This window comes from Rhinopithecus bieti, unplaced genomic scaffold (assembly GCF_001698545.2).
Source record: "Rhinopithecus bieti isolate Rb0 unplaced genomic scaffold, ASM169854v2 scaffold_7681, whole genome shotgun sequence".
NCBI classification, from domain to species: Eukaryota; Metazoa; Chordata; class Mammalia; order Primates; family Cercopithecidae; genus Rhinopithecus; species Rhinopithecus bieti.
Genome location: NW_016806571.1, coordinates 580444 through 598687, shown reverse-complemented (window position 1 = coordinate 598687; position 18244 = coordinate 580444). Strand labels below are relative to the sequence as shown.

The 18244-nt window shown below is 38.3% G+C and overlaps 1 long non-coding RNA gene across 1 annotated transcript; it reads left to right on the top strand.

The window, feature by feature from the left end:
• The first annotated feature begins 536 nt into the window (after window positions 1-536).
• On the top strand, window positions 537-17045 carry LOC108532778 (uncharacterized). Its single transcript, XR_001886547.1, has 4 exons — window positions 537-608; window positions 5722-5844; window positions 8971-9117; window positions 16954-17045. It is a non-coding gene; the product is annotated as an uncharacterized LOC108532778 (long non-coding RNA).
• Window positions 17046-18244: the final 1199 nt, after the last annotated feature.

The window sequence follows — 18244 nt, the reverse complement described above, 5'->3', positions numbered from 1 at the left end:
GGTATATTTTTGGCACTCTAAAGCTGCATTCAACTGACCACTACCTTCCAACCCTGGAGGCTACATCCCTGAAGTAATCACACACTACCACAACTTTCTTTCTGAGATGCTGACAGTCAAAACAACCTCCCTTTTCTCCACTATAGTTTCTGCTTTCCAAAGAAAATTTTCTCTGATAATTAATTCTCATTTCTCCTCTATACCAAAACAGAAACACTACCATCTTGTTTATTAACTTTTCACCAGGAAGGGAGGATGTGAGAATCTTCCTGGAAACATAGGCTGGGGGGTGTCAACAGGTGCAATCTAGAAAGTAAACATAGGTTAATGAAGCACAAATAGTGTTTACAGCTAAGAATGTCCTTGGGACATTTTAAACGATATCTAAGGAATATGCTTACTGGGAGCTCTATCGGTCTCCTATCCACACAGCTAATATCACATAGGTCATACTGCAGGGTTAATTTCACTTCTGCCAATTAAAGATCCCCCGCCCCAAATTCTAGAACCTCAGCATCATTACATCACACTTGTTTCTTCTCTGGCCCCTAAGGTTAGGCCCCATGCTAGCGACCTCTCTGCTTTGTTCCATTTTGAGTACCAGTTGTGTAAGTAGATACTTGCCTGGTGACTTTTATCAGAGTCTCTGTGTATAATTCTGAAAGGGGTAGGAGCTTCCTTACCTGGGCCCACTTGCCACGCTAGCCTTTCTTTATCACAGAGTGTGATGTATCTTAGTGTGATTTGTCCTTTTATTTGTCCTTCTCTAGTAAAAGTCTGTTTGGGAGTTCCCCAGGTAAGAAATGGTGTTTACTCATTTCTATCCTTGGCCCCCAGATTGTTTCTCGTATGGATGTAATAGTCTATTATTAATCACTTTATATATTAACTTTTTTTAAATTTATTTGACCCTACATAGCCATCAGCTTTTGAACTAATTGACAGAAGAAGTTAGATCTCACTCACTTCCATAGTAATCTTCAACTTTGTGCTCAAAATTAAGCATACTCCTATCTTATTTAGCAAAACAAAATTGTAAAAGTACATACTTTAACATCCATTTAGAAAATATCTATGGCCAGAAATATTTGTGAAAGTTAGAAACTCATGTGCTACTTTATTTATAACTTTATTTCATACATATTGAGCCCCTGCTATGTGACAGACATTGTGCATGTTATTATTTTATTTAATGTACTCACTCCTGAACCTTTCAATAATACAGTGCACTTTTTGAATACAAAATAAAGTTTTATAAGAGAAGAAAACTCCTGGACATTTTAAATACCTGGTTGTCAATGGCAAATATATCAATTTAATATCAAAGTTGAGGTAGGAAAAACAAACACCATTAAGGAATCTCATTTTTCATTCCTTTTCCCACCAATTCCCTTGTGGCCTACTCAGGTATTCCTGACATGAATGGCGTTGGAGTGGTCACAGCTCATAAGTGAAGCCTCTCCTATCCAGATTTCACTGTCATTAGAATTTACTCTATTGTCAACAAAGAAATACCGCTGATGGTTGGAGAAAAACAATTGCCACGGTATCCAAGTGTGGGAAAAAGCTTTGTTTGAGCCGGACTCACTTTTCAGAAGAAAGGATAAAAGGCTGCAGAGTTCAAGTGCGCAGGACGTGCCTCGATTCCTGCAAGATAGGGTGCAGAACTCACGCACCTAGCCTGTTAAGAAGGCTCTCCTAGAACAGCCTCCCAGGAGAGTAGCCCTTTAGTGAAAAAAGACAGCATAATATCTCTGAGTGGCCATCCCATGACATGCCAGACTCAGAGAAACAGTTTCACAGGTTGCTAGTACAGTCAGGCACCACCACCTGTTAACATTGTGGTCAATGACGGACTACATATATGATGGTAGTACCATAAGATTATAATGGAACTGAAAAATTCTTATCACTTGGTGATGTAGTAGCCATCATGAAGTCATAATACAATGCATCGCTCACATGTTCGTGGCTTTCTGGTGTAAACAAACCTACTGTACTGCTGGTCATATAGAAGCATAGCACATGGAATTACGTACAGTACATAATACTTGATAATGTTAAGATATGACTATGTTACTGGCTTATTTACTCTACTATACTTTTTATGTTATTTTATAGTGTACTGAGTCTATTTATTTTTTAAAAAATAGCTGTAAAACAGCCTCAGGCAAGTCCTTCAGGAGGTACTCCAGAAGAAGGTGTAATTACCTGAGGAGATGACAGCTCCATATGCGTATGGCCCCTGAAAACCTTTCAGTGGACAAGATACGGAGGTGGAAGACAGTGATATTGATAATCCTGACCCTGTGTAGGCCTAGGCTAATGTGTGTTGTTTGTGTTTGAGTTTTTAACAAAAAAGTTTAAAAAGTTAAAAAAACTAACATTTTAAAAAAAGAGAAAATCTTACAGAATAAGGACACAAAAATATTTTTGTATAGCTGCACAATGTGCTTGTGTTTTAAGCTAAATGTTATTACAAGAGTCAATTTTTTTGAAAAAATTAAAATATTATAAAGTTACAACGAGCTAAAGTTAATTCCTTATTGAAAAAAGAAAATAGTTTTTATAAATGTAATGTGCCTTATGTCTATAATGTTTATAAAGTCTGTGATAGTGTGTAGTGTACAATAATGTCCTAGGTCTTCATAGTCACTCACCACTCACTAATTCTCCCAGAGCAAATTCCACCCTATACAGGCATACCATTTTTTTTTATCTTTTATACCATATTTGTATCGCACCATTTCTACGTTTAGATACACAAATACTTATCATCGCATTATAACTGCCTGTAGTATTTAGTACAGTAACATGCTGTACAGGTTTTTAGCCTAGGAGCAATCGACTGTCCCCTGCATCCTAGGTATGCAGTAGGCTATGGCATCTAAGTCTGTGTAAGTACACTCTACGATGTTCACACAACAATGTAATCGCCTAATGATGCATTTCTCAGAACATGTCGCCATCGTTAAGCAACACATGACTGTATCTCATTGATTGTGTCAAATTAAAGCCGGCTAACCAGAACTGACAGTGATTCATTCAAAATAAAGTGTCAGGAAAAATCAAAGCTTGCACTTCTTTTTCCTCCTCTAAGCAATACAGACTTGCCTATCATTTTTAATATATGAGAAATGGATGGAAAAGTAACCTTATCAATAACCAGTGAAAGGATGAAAGATGCCTCTCCTTAAAGTTTAGAAGTCTGCAATACTTCCCCACCCCCACCATCTAAATGGTACAGTTTTAAAACCTGCACCTTTTCTTAGTATAAGGCCCTCCACAGTCCCCACCCTCTTCCCCAAATTCAATACGAAGCAAACAAGTCATCTCCCTGGAATGTATCTCCTCTCCATTCTTTATAATTGTCTCTGTTCCGCTTAACTTGCAAAGCCGATCTCAACACATACCTTCCTATCTTCACTATGCTGACCACAGTATTCACTGAGAACTCACTTTTCTAAATTGTCTAAGCCACTCTTAAACTACCAGGGCAGCCATTGCCCAATACTAGGTTCTGTAGATATGCTATCCTCTCTAAGAAGGTACAAGTCTTTCAAAAGTAGAATCTTCTATTTATTCCCTAGGGTTGGCATAACAAAATTCTGAAACCCAGACATCTTAAAACAACATGAATTCATTCTCTCTTCTTCCTGGAAGTTAGAAGACCAAGATCAAGATATCTACAGAGCCAGGCTGTCTCTGGAGGGTCCACGGAAGGATCTGTTCCATGCCTTTCTCTTTAGTTTCTGGTATTGCTGGCAATCCTTGGCATTACTTGTTTACAACTGCATAACTCCAATTTCTACCTCCATCTTCACATGGCCAACTTCCCTCTGTGTCTATATCTTTCTAAGCCCTCTCTTTTTCTTATAAGAACACCAGTCATATTGGATTTAGGTCCCATCCTATCCAGTCTGTCCTCATCTTACCTTAAACAATTACATCTGCAAAGACCCTGTTTCCAAATAGGGTCACTTTCTGAGATTCTAAATACACAAACATTGGGTGAGGGGCGAACACTATTCAACACAGTACAGAGCTATACCTCATCCTGCTTTGATGCTTAGTGTCTTCCTTCCACTAGAAGAATTCAAGGACTCAGCTGCAACGATGACACTATTTGTGGAGCACGCGTTGTATGAGGTGATGTGCTGGACTCTGCAGTCGACCCTTTATGTACCAACACTGACACAGAAGGGCAATGAAAGTACCCTGCCTAGAAGCCTTGATTGTGCTAAGAAAAAGCCAATGACTTTGTTATGATAATTGCTTTTGACCTGCTCTTCTGGGAGGCCTCTGGTAAGGTACAATGGAGTTCACTTAAGCAAAACTTTAGTGGAAAAGATCAGGAATAATTAAGGCAGGGAGGGTGGGGAGAGGAAGCAATCATGGAGAAGTCTCATCTTCAAGCATCGGAAATGTCAAGCTGGATTCACTCTGTGTAAAGGTCAGCCCTAACATGCCAACCTTTTAAATTTTTATTTGAAGGACTGTGTTTAAAATACCATGCTACAAATTTGCTTAAAAAAAAAACCATTCACTCTAAGAGAACCATGTATATAGCCACAGAAGACAGAGACACCACATTAGGGCATAAAACTAAATAAGAACAATGGAAATTCCCTGAATTTTTAGGGAAGCAAATAAAAGAGCAGAGGAACTTTTTTAAACATGTAGGAGAAAATTTTGGTGAAGGAAAGCAAGCAAACGACAAATAAAACTTCACTTCTCTTGGAGCCAAGAAACTTGTTTTCCTGTTTTAGTTCGCTATTTGCTGGCTTTGTGATATTCAGCAGATAAAGATATTTCACTTTTCTCTACTATGGAGTAACACTTGGCTTACACACTGTAAATGATTGCTCTGTGCAACAAAATGAGTCAAATGCTTTCAGAAATCATTAATCATTCCACAAATACCTGTGATTGTTTTGATACTTTCAGATAAGTAGTTATGTATTATCTTAATGATTACCAACATTGCAACCAAATGTCTGCCATTTTGAAATAATACATATCTGTTCTTGAGAAAGGTACTAAGGGATCAGCCCAAACTGGTTGCCTAGGAGAGGCATTTTACAAAAGGTTATGCAAAATTGAAAACTACCATCAGACATTTAAGAATAAGGTTTTAAAAGGTGACCTGGTCAGTGAACAAACAGACATGCTTATTTAATACCTACTATGTGTAGGTGCTGCCTAGGATTGAAGGAGAAGCAGAGCTGAAAAAAATCAGTATCCCTGACCCTAAAGAGATCAGAATACAGCCATACACTATTACAAAATGTCAAGGTAATATGTAAAGAAAACAGAGGTAAGGAAAAATAAGAACTGGTTGATTTTAGAGTCAAAAGAGATCCCCATGAATATAATAGTTAAGGACACATTGTAGAGGAAAAGTGGCAAGCTAGATAGTAAAAGATATCTTGGTCATAATTTTGATTCCATATAATAGAAAAAATACTTAACACTTGGATGCAGTAGAGGTTGGAAAGTATGAGGATGAGGAAGGAGGGAAACAGAGAAAAAAAGGTTTAGTTTTAATCCTAAAGGCATTACCAGTTTAATCACTTCTCTGTGACTGAGGTTATTATCCACAATATCAGGGTGGACCGTCATGTCAGACTGAAGCCAATGGGATTTTAGCAAATTACCCAGACCTAGAAGAAAACTTAATGAGAGATGTTAATATCTTTGTGGTCTGTTCATTCCAAACAGGAAAGAAGATAGGAGGTGAAGACTGAACCCACTTGCCTTTGAGGGAGCAGGACACTTGGAGAGCATTCTCACTCTTTGCGGCCAAATGAATTAATCCATCTATTTCTTATCATCTTCTTAATGGTAAAATATCTGCATGTGTAAAAAGTTATTGTTTTATATATTTACACACACACATATATTCAAATGAATGTATGTAGATATATGACTACACTAGTATCTGTGGGAAAAAGAGAAAAAAATCCTTTATGAGAGATGAAGTATAAAAAATCAGAATGGAATTGAGAGTTGCCAAGTGGATGCTTTTTTAGAAGATTGAACGGAAGAAAATGATCAGACTGAAATTAGCTGGATTGGAACAATGCTTTCTAAAAAGTGACCTGTTCTGAGATGGGAAGATCATACCCCTTCAAGAAGAGGCAATCAGCTTTTGTGTGTTATGTCATTGTAAAAGCCACTTTCAGCAGAGAGAAACGCAGCCCAGCACTTGCTTTTGAGAGGAGATGGTAAGACGACAAAACGATGAACTTTAATGGACTATCAGATATTTTTAAATAGCAATTTTCATTTTAAATGTGGATCCAAAACCAATGCTTATAGAACGAGGGCTGAAAGCTTTAGTTCAAACCAGCAAAGCCTTCTCCAGTATCTGCACCAAAAGCTCTGACAAGAATATACTTGATTTTCAACCAGTAAGAGACTAGTTATTCCATTTAGGGAAATGACATCCTGATGACCTAAAATTACCCTTGCAGTTTCTGCAGCCTGTAGCTTCAGCAATGTGTCTATTCCAGGTGGCAAAAAACAAAAAAGAGTTTCGTTACAGTTTTTGGAGAACCCTTCCTGGGGGGTGTCAGGCTTTTCCCAGCTTCTTTGCAAAGGTGACATGAATGTCTATCAACATGGCACTTACCAGCCACCAGGGTTGGTAATTCATTCATTCAGGAACAGTTTGTGAATGTTTACCATGTGCCAGACTCTGTGTTAGATACTGGTTATACAGATTAAAAATATAGTGTCTGCCTTCAACAGCTTGCCACCCTTTGGGGAGAAGAATCAAGTAAACAAACAATTAGAATACAGCAGAGCGATGGCCAGCTAACTGGATTCCTGAAAATGTGTTTGACTTCATCCTACCCTCTCTTTCTTATTCATTTCCTAGCACTGCAGTCTGGCCCAGGCTCCTGCCTGCTACTGATCTTCCAGGACTACACAACCTTCCAATCCAATGGTCAATTTAACCTGCACCACACCCATTTTCCAACAGTATTTGTCACTTGCCTTCACCCACTAATTTTCTCAATTATCTCTTTTCTTGGTCCGCAGGACTGTGCAATATCTTGAATTTTGTCCTTATAATTTTGGAAAAAAAGTTCCTTCTAAATTTCCTCTTGTAGAGTCATTTCCATTATTTGGTCCCTAAACGTTAAGACTACATAGAATTTTATTCAGTTCTTTCTATATATGCTTTCTTTATATAATTTCATCTCTTAGCCTCCCAAACAAAACAGAACCTCCAAATCACAACCATATATATTCCATTGTCAGTTTTGTCCATGAGATTTTGGAAATGCCTCCAAGCTTTCATTCAAGATGGTAAACAGAGCTTATATATTTAACTACACCATAGTAAATTTCCATTTATATTCACAGTGTTATGTAAAAACATATACATTTTAGAAAACTGCATCAGTGTTACCAAACAGGGAAGGATGCCATTCACATATTCAATATTGCGAGGGTGTTTTTCCAAGATTTATTATAGGTCTTGGATTACTAGATTGAAAAATTACTAGCCTATGATTCAATGCCTTGGAAGGCAATCCCCCAGATCTCCAAAACACTCGTGGTAACATTGGAGAAGTGGGGAAGACCTAGGCAAACAAGAGAGTTCAAATCTCACAATTTGAATGACTTCAGCATGGACATCAGCAAAATCCTTGAGAGTCCCAGGCTTGGACTCCTACTCTGGGGATCTATGACGATAGACAGTCTCACAAGGAATGCCAAATAAAATGGGGACATTTTCCCAACAAGCCACTGACACTGGCCTGGCTACTCTGTTCTATTTCCTGTACTTTTATGTTGCCAGAGAAGGGCACCAGTCCTTGTAAGTGAGGAACAGGAAGGGAGCTAAAGTTATAGGCATTCATGCATTGGGAAGGCTTGGTTCTTCTGACATGGGTTTATTTCTCTGTTTGCGGATGTTTGTCACTTGCATTTGTTGTAGCAGCCAAAATTTACCAGGGCCTCAGTTATTGTTTACTGGACAATGCAAATGCCCATGTTGTGAGACTCTTACAGGAAGGCTTCCTAGGCACACCAACAGGGCAGGCTCTGTGTGCCTCTGTCCACTGTCTGCTCCAATTACATTTCTAAAAGATCAAACTTGACCCCAGTGCCCCACCTCTTCTCCTCCAGCTCCTGCTGCCTGCACTGATGGACCCTACTGCCTGGTTGGCATATCACTTGGTTTACAGCAACTGGAAAGAGGAATATAATGTAACAATCCTTGCTGCTATTTACAAAATAGTTGTTTCTTTGTTTTTACTCCCTGGAGTAGGTTGTAACACTGAAGTTAGTTGGGCTACTGCCTCTTCTCCCTAATTGAAATGACTTTGCTCATTGCTGTGGTATGAATATGTGTGCCATGGTTTGAATGTGTGTGCCATCATCTCCAAATTAACATGCTGAAGCCTAGTCACCAATGCGAGGCTATTAGAAGGTAGGGCCTTTGGGAGGTGATTAGATCATGAGGGTGGAACCTTCACAAGTGGGATTATGTCCTTATAAAATAGACCCAGAGGGCTGCCTTTTCTATGTTATCATATGAGGACACAGTGAGAGGATGCCATCTATAAATCAGAAAGCAGAGTCTCAGCAGACACTGAATTTGCCAGTGCCCTGATCATGGACCCTCCAGCCTTCAGAATTGTGAGAAATTTCTGTTGTTTATAAGATACATAGTCTATGGTATGTTGTGGTAGCAGCCCAAATGAGCTAAGACACTCATCGACAAACCCTCTTCGGTAAAGTCCTACTTTAAATAGTGTGCACCCTGTGCCATGGTGTATCAGTCAATTATTACCATAATCATTTTGTATGACAAACAATCTCAAGATCTTAATGGATTACAACAGCAACTACTTATTTTCCTTGCTTCTGTGAATCAGGTATGGCTTTGCTAGGAAAGGATGGGCTTGGCTGCAGGTCAGATTTGCATTGTTGCAACCATTTTTTCTTTTGCAGGCAACAGACACCTGAGCCATGTACTCCTCTTGATAGATCACAGGAGCACAAGATGGTAAGGCGAAACACAGAATATATCAGCAAGCCCATCCCTGAAACTGGGACACTGTCCATCACCTACAAGCCCTATGATTAAGTCCATCAAAGGTGAAGTAGATGGAACTTCATATAGACAAAAATAAAGAAGACAGAAAATGGTTGAAGTGGGTGGGATAAAATTCTAACCTTATGAATAATTTCAGGAATATAACAAGTGTCTTTCCAAGTTATGGTTAGCCATGTATGATAGGTTTATTTATTTATCCTAATTTTTCCCTCCCTCCAAGCTATGGGATTGTACATTTACCCCTTTTGTAGCATGGCTTCTTAGTTACTGGATCTTGAATTAGTCTAACCTGCAATTTGATACTGTAAACAGGACATTTTATACTGATTCTTTTCTTATCTATGCTGATGCAAATTTCTCCTAATATGTATCTTGGTGTGATACACACACACACATTATTTGACACCCATATGTCTATGTATATATGTATATGTCTGCATATATATTTGTGCAAACATAAATTTGTAAGGGAAGGGAATTGAATGCACAAGGCTCAAATTGCCATGTTGAACTAGAAGACCTTTGGGTATAATTTTTCCATGTTGTTTAAGTGTATTTCTCCCAAAGAGACTATATATCATCCTGGTATCCTAAGCACATAATATTGTTCCTGGACTAGTCATATATTTACACACACACACACACACATGTATATATGTATATACATATATACGTATATACATATATATGTGTGTGTCATATATATGTGTGTGTATGTATGTGTGTATATACATACTCAACAAATGTTCAAATTAAATTATTAATCAAATTAATGATTTGGCTACTCTTTCCAAACATTTTATGATGATAAAAACTTAAATCCCGTACTAAAATCTTGCATCTTTTCATCCTATTCATTCTGTGACCCAGTAGCTCAATCCTGCCTTGCTCATCTTGTATATTCTCTGGTTCCATGATGCCTCCTTTGAGGTGGGGTGAAATAGGTAGCAAATAACTCAGGGGTAAAGGCACAATTGTCTGTTAACAGAATTTAAGAGATGTGAGTTTTTATCAGAGATGGTACATAACAAAAGTTAGTATCAGTAAACTGTAGTTCTGTCTTTTCTGCTACCATTGGACTTTTTAAACCTCTTCACCTCTCTAACCTCAGATTTCCCAAAACAAAATGAAAACACGTTTTTAGAAGCTGCCTTTCCTCCCCACCTTACCTGGCTATATCAAATGAAATGTTTGAGAATATGCTATGAATAAAAAGTGTTAGAAAAATATGATATAGTATTAAAAGAGAAATTTAATAAATCCAGAGACTATTGTTTAGAAAGTAATTATGACTTGTGTCTCTCAGGGCAAAGAGAAGAGAACAGAAAGATATGGAGAAGCTATTCATAGTTCACCCCTGCCTAGATGAAATGACTTTAAACACAGTATACGAAACTCCTCAAGATATAAAATGCTCCCCATATTACCTCCCCCACCACCCACATCCAAGAATCCAGGATGGGGGCAGGTAAAGGGGAAAGAAGATCAGCAGCTTCAGAAAGGGGTCTCTATGGGAGGGCATTTTTAGAGTCTGTCAGCCTCACTCAACCTTCGGGGTTCTGGCTAATGCATTTTGACAGGGAAGAGTTGATTCTGAATAAATGAATCCTTTTAAGTAGAGAACTTCTGGGGATCAGTGCAGGGTGAGAAAAACCAACACCCATGACTTCCTCATGTGGAATTCTGGGCTGATGCTCCATCTGACTCCAGGTAATCGTGGAGCATTTCTTTCAATGCCATCCATATTCCTGGACTGGAAAAAAAAAGTTTCAAAGACTAAACCCCATGCTGAGGAGCTGATTTCTTATAACAATAGTTAACGATGAGTGTTCTTGAAACCCCTTTTTAATCAAAGGACAGGGATTGTCAGTGCAGATATCACTGTATTAAGGCCAAACTAAAAGCCTGGTCAGGGTTTCTATACTGTAGATAAAACTACTAATAAAGGCAGCTCTAAGATATTTCTGTGAAAGATTCAGAAAGAACACTAATTAACTCAGACAGGGACTCTTCCAAAGATGTATTCCTTCTGCTGAAGAATATCCTGTATTGGCATTTTTGTGAATCATTCTTGACATTTTGCCAGTTCTGCTGTCAGCTTTCAAGGGATACAGAAATAGTGAGTAGATTTTTAAAAGCAAAAATCTATAAAACAAAGTCTGATTACAACACTACTGGCTGGCTTAAAAACAAAACACAGAGATGATCATTAAAAAACAAAACTTCTAGCAAAGTCTCCTGTGGTAAAATAGCTTCATCTGGTTGGTCTGAGACCATGTCTGAAAGAGCCAACTTAGATTGAATTATAGTATTCTCTGGATTACAAGTGTAAAAGTGTTTTGGGTTATTGTTTAGTGAACATGTCTGGGTGAGCAGTCATACATATGTACATATATTCATTCAGTGAATATTTATTAAACACCTATTATGTGCCAGACACTGCTCATAAATTCTTACAAGAGCTACTGTTATTACTTTTTATAAAATACTAGTAATTGTTCTAAAAAGAATAATTGCTAAATGTTTAAATGTTTATTTTATGCTTCAAGTAACTGAACATTGTTAGACATAAGTAGTATGCACAAGCTCATTATTAAAAAATTAAAGTAGAATATCGACTATTAAAGTGGAAGTAAAGTATCTATTCATCAGACCCTGACTTCCATAGCCCCAATCACCACTTTCTGTGTAAATATTATTCATGGAGCATGATTTAAAGAGTATTACTCTCAAACATTCTTGCCACCCAGAATTTGCTAATGACATTGAAAAGTGATGTAATACAAGTCACATTTCACACTTGTACTCTTTCTCTTTATTTGCATAGTACATATACTACTCTAGAAAACAGTATTTTTAGCTCCCTCACTTTAGCCCCTAATATGACTGAGAATAAGAGAAGATCAAAGTCCCCTCCCCTCCCCTCCTTCCCTTCCCTTTCCTTTCCTCCTGCCGCTCTCCCTCCATCTTTCTTTCTCATTCTTTCCTTTTTTACTTCTTTCCTTATTTCTTGTTATTGTTTTTAAATTACATGCATAGGCCAATGTAACACAGACACAAGTTTGCGGGTTGTCAGGAAAATAAGAAAGAGGACATTTTGCCTAACTCCAAACTGAACCAGAATAGAGGACACAGTGCATTTCTTTGTAACTTGGAAAGTTGGGTTATGGAGAAGCTACTGTGTAAAATATGCATCTAAAATTTTGGCATTAAAGAAGACTCTTGCTCAACCAATGACATGTGGACTGCCTGGATATCCTCAAATTCTGATTCCATATTTGTTTTTATAAAAGAAAACAAATGAACAAACAACCACCCCATATTCACCTGCTACATGCCACAAAACATGGGCCTGAGAATTTATGAGCAAAGGCAGGATTTTTACTTTAAATATGTTTGTATAGCATTTGGAATCCTCAGAGAATGGGGTCTGAGGAAACAAAACACTACTACTACTAATATTTCACAAAGCTCGGTGAGAGTGTGGCTGTGGACCCTGGACCTTCCCTGGGCATACCTGCCTCTTATCAAACTAGTATCACAGTCTGATGGGGTGTCCCTCTCTCGTGTTTTCCATTCAATAACCCCTGCAAGTGCAGGAAAGAATGGGGATTTTAGGGAAGGGTCAGGATTCTCTGCCCATCTCCATTGCTCCGGCACTCAGCCCTGTGGTCACCTCCCGCAACTAGCATTGTGCAGACCGTCGTGGAAGGAAAATGGTCCCTAGGCAGAGTCTGTCAGCAGGAGTTTAGGCCAAGGCAGAGAGACAGTTCTTGTCCAGCATCATATTTCTTTCTCTACCTTCATAATAGCCAGAGAATACTGGAAATGACTGGCTGAGTAAATTGCTTTTGGAACAAATGTGCTCCCTCCCACTGGTCTCCTCCTTCTCTTTTTTTGGTTTCTGGCTCTCTCCCCTGCCTCCTCATCTCTTCCTATCCCTCTGTAAGCAGGAAAATCTCTCCTGTCTTTCAGATGAGACAAAGCTACTGTCAAAGCTCAGGAAAACATATGTATGTGTATGTGTAATATGTAATGTTTTCCTAACAACTCAGGATGTCGCCTTCAGCTTTCTTGGTCATGAAGTAGGTATGGTCTAGGTCAGAAAAGCCATCCATCTTCACATTCATGTAGCCACGCCAGCATGTAAGGGCCACTTGCAAACACCACTGACCCCATAACACGGTCTGTCTCTTGAGAATTATCCACAAGCATTAGCCTGAAGCCCCTTGGCTGGTAAACCATGATCATAAGCGGAGGAGATAGTTCAGATTCCTGACGAGGTGCGTTCCATAGAATGAAGTCATTAATGTTGCTGCCACTTCAGCTTCCCTCTCACTCCAGCCTAGGTTCTCCTCCCTGAAACTTGCTCTGGATTCCTTTGAACAACTTTGTTATCAGCTGCACAGATCCTGTAACCCAACCTTCAGGGAGTGTGTCTGTCTCCAGTAGTGGTTAAAATTACACAAAGACACACCTTTATCGGGAGTTACTGCTGTGAACTTCCTTTATACTAGGGAAATAATACAACTTATAAAGCAGGTGTCTGCCAAATGAATGAGCACAGTCTGCACTGCTTTCTGACACCAACAACAAATTCTCCGGCTCTCTAGACATCAACTAGATATCCTACAATTCAATTCTGTTCTGACACTGTCTACCTAGAGTTAGCATCAGAGCCCGTGAGTTAAGGGCTCAGTCCCACAAGACAGTGCCCACTTTAGACACCAGTCCCAAGTCCCAGGCTGTCACCTGAACTTCTGACTGACTGGATATAAATTCGAGGGTTTCCATTATCCCCTTTTAAGTTTTGCTAATTTTTTAGGACAGTTCATAGAACTCTGGAAAATACTTTATTATTATTGTAAAGGACATATCTCAGGAATAGCCAAATAAAAGAGATACACAATGCAATGTATTGAGGGAGAGCCTGTGCAGAACTCCCACGATCACTCTGGGCATGCCACACTCCCAGTACCTCAATGTTTCAGCAACTCAGAAGCTCTCTAAAACCCGCTGTTTAGGGTTTTTATGCAGGTCTCATTGTATAGGCATAACTGATTAAATCATTGATCATTGGTGATTGGTCTCAACCTTTAGACTCTCTCCCCTCCTTGGGGGTCACTGCTTGAGGCTGAAAGTTCCAACTTCTAGTCATGCCTTGATCTTCTTGGTGAGCAGTGCCATTCTGAAGCTCTCTGGGGTCCCAAGATACCAGTCACATCATTTGCATACAAAAGACAGTCCTGGAGATTCCAAGGACTTTGGGAGCTGTGTGCCAGGAATCAGGGACAAAGACCCTCATATATTTCTTATTATGCCATGGGAAATAATATAGTTTACAAAGCAGGGTGTCTGCTAAATTACTCTTAATTAATGAACACAGAGATCTACGATTAGAGGTGTTGCCATGTGTGTCCCCACACTCTCCACCCACATGCACTAATGTCCCTTGGCAAACAGCCTCCTGCATTAGTTTGCTAAGGGTAATAGCCAAATACTGCATGTTCTCACTTATAAATGGGAGCTAAATGATAAGAACTTATGAACACCATGAAGGAGACAACAGACACTGGAGTCTGCTTGAAGGGGAAGGGTGGGAGGAGGGAGAGGAGCAGAAAAGGTTAACTATTGGGTACTGGGCTTAATACCTGGGTGATGGAATAAGATGTATAACAAACTCCCATGACACATGTTTGCCTATGTAACAAACCTTCACATGTACTCCTAAACTGAAAATAAACATTAAAAAATAATCTGCACTAATGCAGCCAGGCCTGGCCTTGTCTGGATCTAGGAAAGATTAACTGAGAGGCTGACACCTCTAAAGGTCTGAAAACAAACACTGACCATCTTTTGCTCTGAAGGCTGCTACCTGTGAAGTATCTACGTAAAAAGACAACCTTACCTAGTAAAACCTTCTCTTTTCTCCCTTCGATAACCTGATTTGTCATCATAACCCATTCTGGGCCATTCTCTGAAACATTTTTTCTATAACCTGAAGACGGTATATAAGCTTCTGTACCCTGTGGGGGATGGGGTTGGGTCTTCATTCTGAAGGCTCCTGTATATACACATTAAATAAATTCATATGTCTTTTCTCCTAAAAAACAAACAAAAGCCTCACTGGTGAGTTAACTCCATACTCCAGGACCTACCTCATCTGAGACCCAGTCTTCAGGGACCTCTCTCCTGCCCTGTCATCTGATATCATTGAAATAGATTAAACTTGACTTTCTGAGCTCCCCTTTTGGCTCCTATAGCCTGCAGCTCTGCTTGCATGTGCCTATGTGATTTCTCATTCCAGTCAGATTACAAAGTAACCGAGACACAGATCTTGTGCAAAAATTTTCTGCTGCCATCTCAGCATCTACTTCAGTGTCTTCCCAAGCATCAGTAAAAGTTTACTAATTAATTAATAAAATAGATCTATAAGATCATTATTACTGGGTATAATACTACTGACAATAAAAATAATATTTAAGTAACATTTATATCTTGCCAGGAACTTTACTAGACATATATTTAATAATTAATTTAATGTATACGAACCAGCTGCGAAAGAGAGTTAACATATTCTTCACACAGGAAAAAAACAAAGTTTGGAGAAAAATGCTAAAGAAACTGACTCAGGGTCATGCATAGAAGAGGGAAAAAAAAATAGATTCCTGCCTCATAATCCCCAGAATGTTGAGCCAAAGGGGAATTTTGAAGGTATCATTAATAAGATTTTTCAATGCTCAGTAGGGAAGATTGATTTTCTCCAACAAAATGGAACTCTCTCTTCACAAACTCATACAGAAAGTTCTCTTTATAAGTGATCAGGATTTGCAATGTGCTTATCCAGGTGCTCCTAGATTTTTAGTAAAAGTCATCTGCATATCACAGAATAACTGAGCAAGGAGGACTATAAAAAATAATCCAGTTCCAAAAATTGTTTACTTTCAGCCTCTAGTTGATATCTTTAAGCTTCTGTAGGCAGAAAATACTTCAGAGTATGAGTGCATGAACACACAAATGGTCTCTGACTTTATTTTTCAACTTATTTTTGACTTTATGATGGTACAAAAGTGATACATATTCAATAGAAACTGTACTTTGAATTTTGAATTTTGATCCTTTCCAGGGATGTTATGCTATGATGGCGTGCTATTCTCCCTCTCTCTCTTTTGCTGTTTCCATGCTGGACACTGGCAGCAAGCCACAGCTCCCAGTCGGTCACACGTTCATGAGGGTAAACAACTGACACAGCCATTCTGTTTTTCATTTTCGGGACAGTATTCAATAAGATACATGAGATATTCAGCACTTTGTTATAAAACAGGCTTTGTGTTAGATGATTTTGCATAACTATAGGCCAATGTATTGTTCTGAGCATATTTAAGCTAGGCTGGGCTGAGTTATGATGTTTAGTAGGTTATCTGTATTCAATGCATTTTTGACTTAAGATATTTTCACCTTACAATAGGTTTATTGAAATGTAACCCCATCATAAGTCAAGGAGCATCTATGCTTCAAACAGTCCTGGGCAAGAAAGAGTTGAATTTTGCTCTACACTCCCACTATATTCATGCTTCCTAGTATCTTGGCTGTGTCTACTAATTCTCAATTGTAGGCTTTACTTTAGGGTGGTAGTTTTCAAGATGACCCTTTTCAGGGTATTAGTGTCTTTCAATGTTGTACAGATTATGTCTAGTCTTGCCTGTTGACCACAGTCTAGCAACTAGTATCATAACCTAACATACCTCTAGCTTCCAATTTGGCTAGGTTATATATGTCTCAGAATCTTGGAAAGATGTATAATTTGTTTATTTATTTCATAAGAAGTGGGAATTAAATTGGATCTTTAATCCACAAGTCATATTTTCTTTCTTCAGTGCCATGGAATAAAGTCAGTCTCTTTGTCAGTGGAGAAGATGCTCGTCAACACAAAGCATTGGTGAGAGGAGGAGGTACAGATGTATGAGATGAAGGAATAGTAGCTAATGAACTATTTTATGTTATCAGTTAGCATTCAATAGTCATAATTCACTTAACGAGAATAAACTAAATCCTATACATTTGATATTGGTTTATACCTGGATTTAATTATTCATAGAACCTATAAAAGTTGTGACTCCATAATTATGGGGATCTTGACCTGAATAAAAGAAGAACAAGGACACACACACAACTGCTAAGGTAGAAGAAAATTGAAGAGATTGGCTGGGTTATAACTATTATCACAAGAACAAAAACAAAGACACAAGAAAATTAACAAAACATAAAAACAAATTCAGAAAACCTTTGGTCTGAGGCCTCTTATATTAAATCAGCTCAAACTTCCACCACAACCAAGATATAAAGGTGGATGGACTGCACTATCTGTATCTTTTGGCACCTGTTGTTTGTTCCTCTTCAAGACTCTTTTAATATTCATATAAAATGGTGGGTGACCAGAGAGCGCAAGGTCACTTCTCCTAAAGATCAGAGGCACACAATGTCCTCAACCTTCTTGCATAAACATGCACCCACTTATCTCCCCCAACTCCAACCACAAATATACCTGCTTGCCCAAGGTATCAATCACTTAACCAAGTTCAACTGTCTTTAGGTAACAGGTTACAATCTTGTGAGGATGTCAGATTGGGATTATGTGTTTCATAAATGTTTGGTAGAGTTGACCTATACAATGAATGCTATTTTCTTTGGAGAAAGATTTAATACAATTTTCCTTAATGAATTTAAAACCATTGATGCCTTTTATTTCTTGTTAGATCTATTTTTACTCCTTATATTTGTCTAGAAATTTATTTCCTACATATATGTTCTGAATGTGTTAGCATTTCATTACTTTAACCTGTGCTTATCTGTAGTTATGGCCCATTTTTTATGCCTAATATTGTTTATTTAGGGTTTTCTATCTAGTTCATAATGAAAATTGAATTGTCTATTTTGTCTTTTCAATGAACACATTTAACCCTTTTTTGTTATTCTCTCCATTATATTTTTGTTTTATTCTTTATTAATTTACTACTATTATTTTTTAAAATTATCTCCTTCTTAAGTTTGTGCTCACTTTAGGTGGTAGGCAGATTTTGAAAATTGGCTTCCAAGGTTCTGTTTCCTAATCCCCAGAACTTATGAATATGATAAGATAGCTCTCCCATGATTATGTTACACTATATG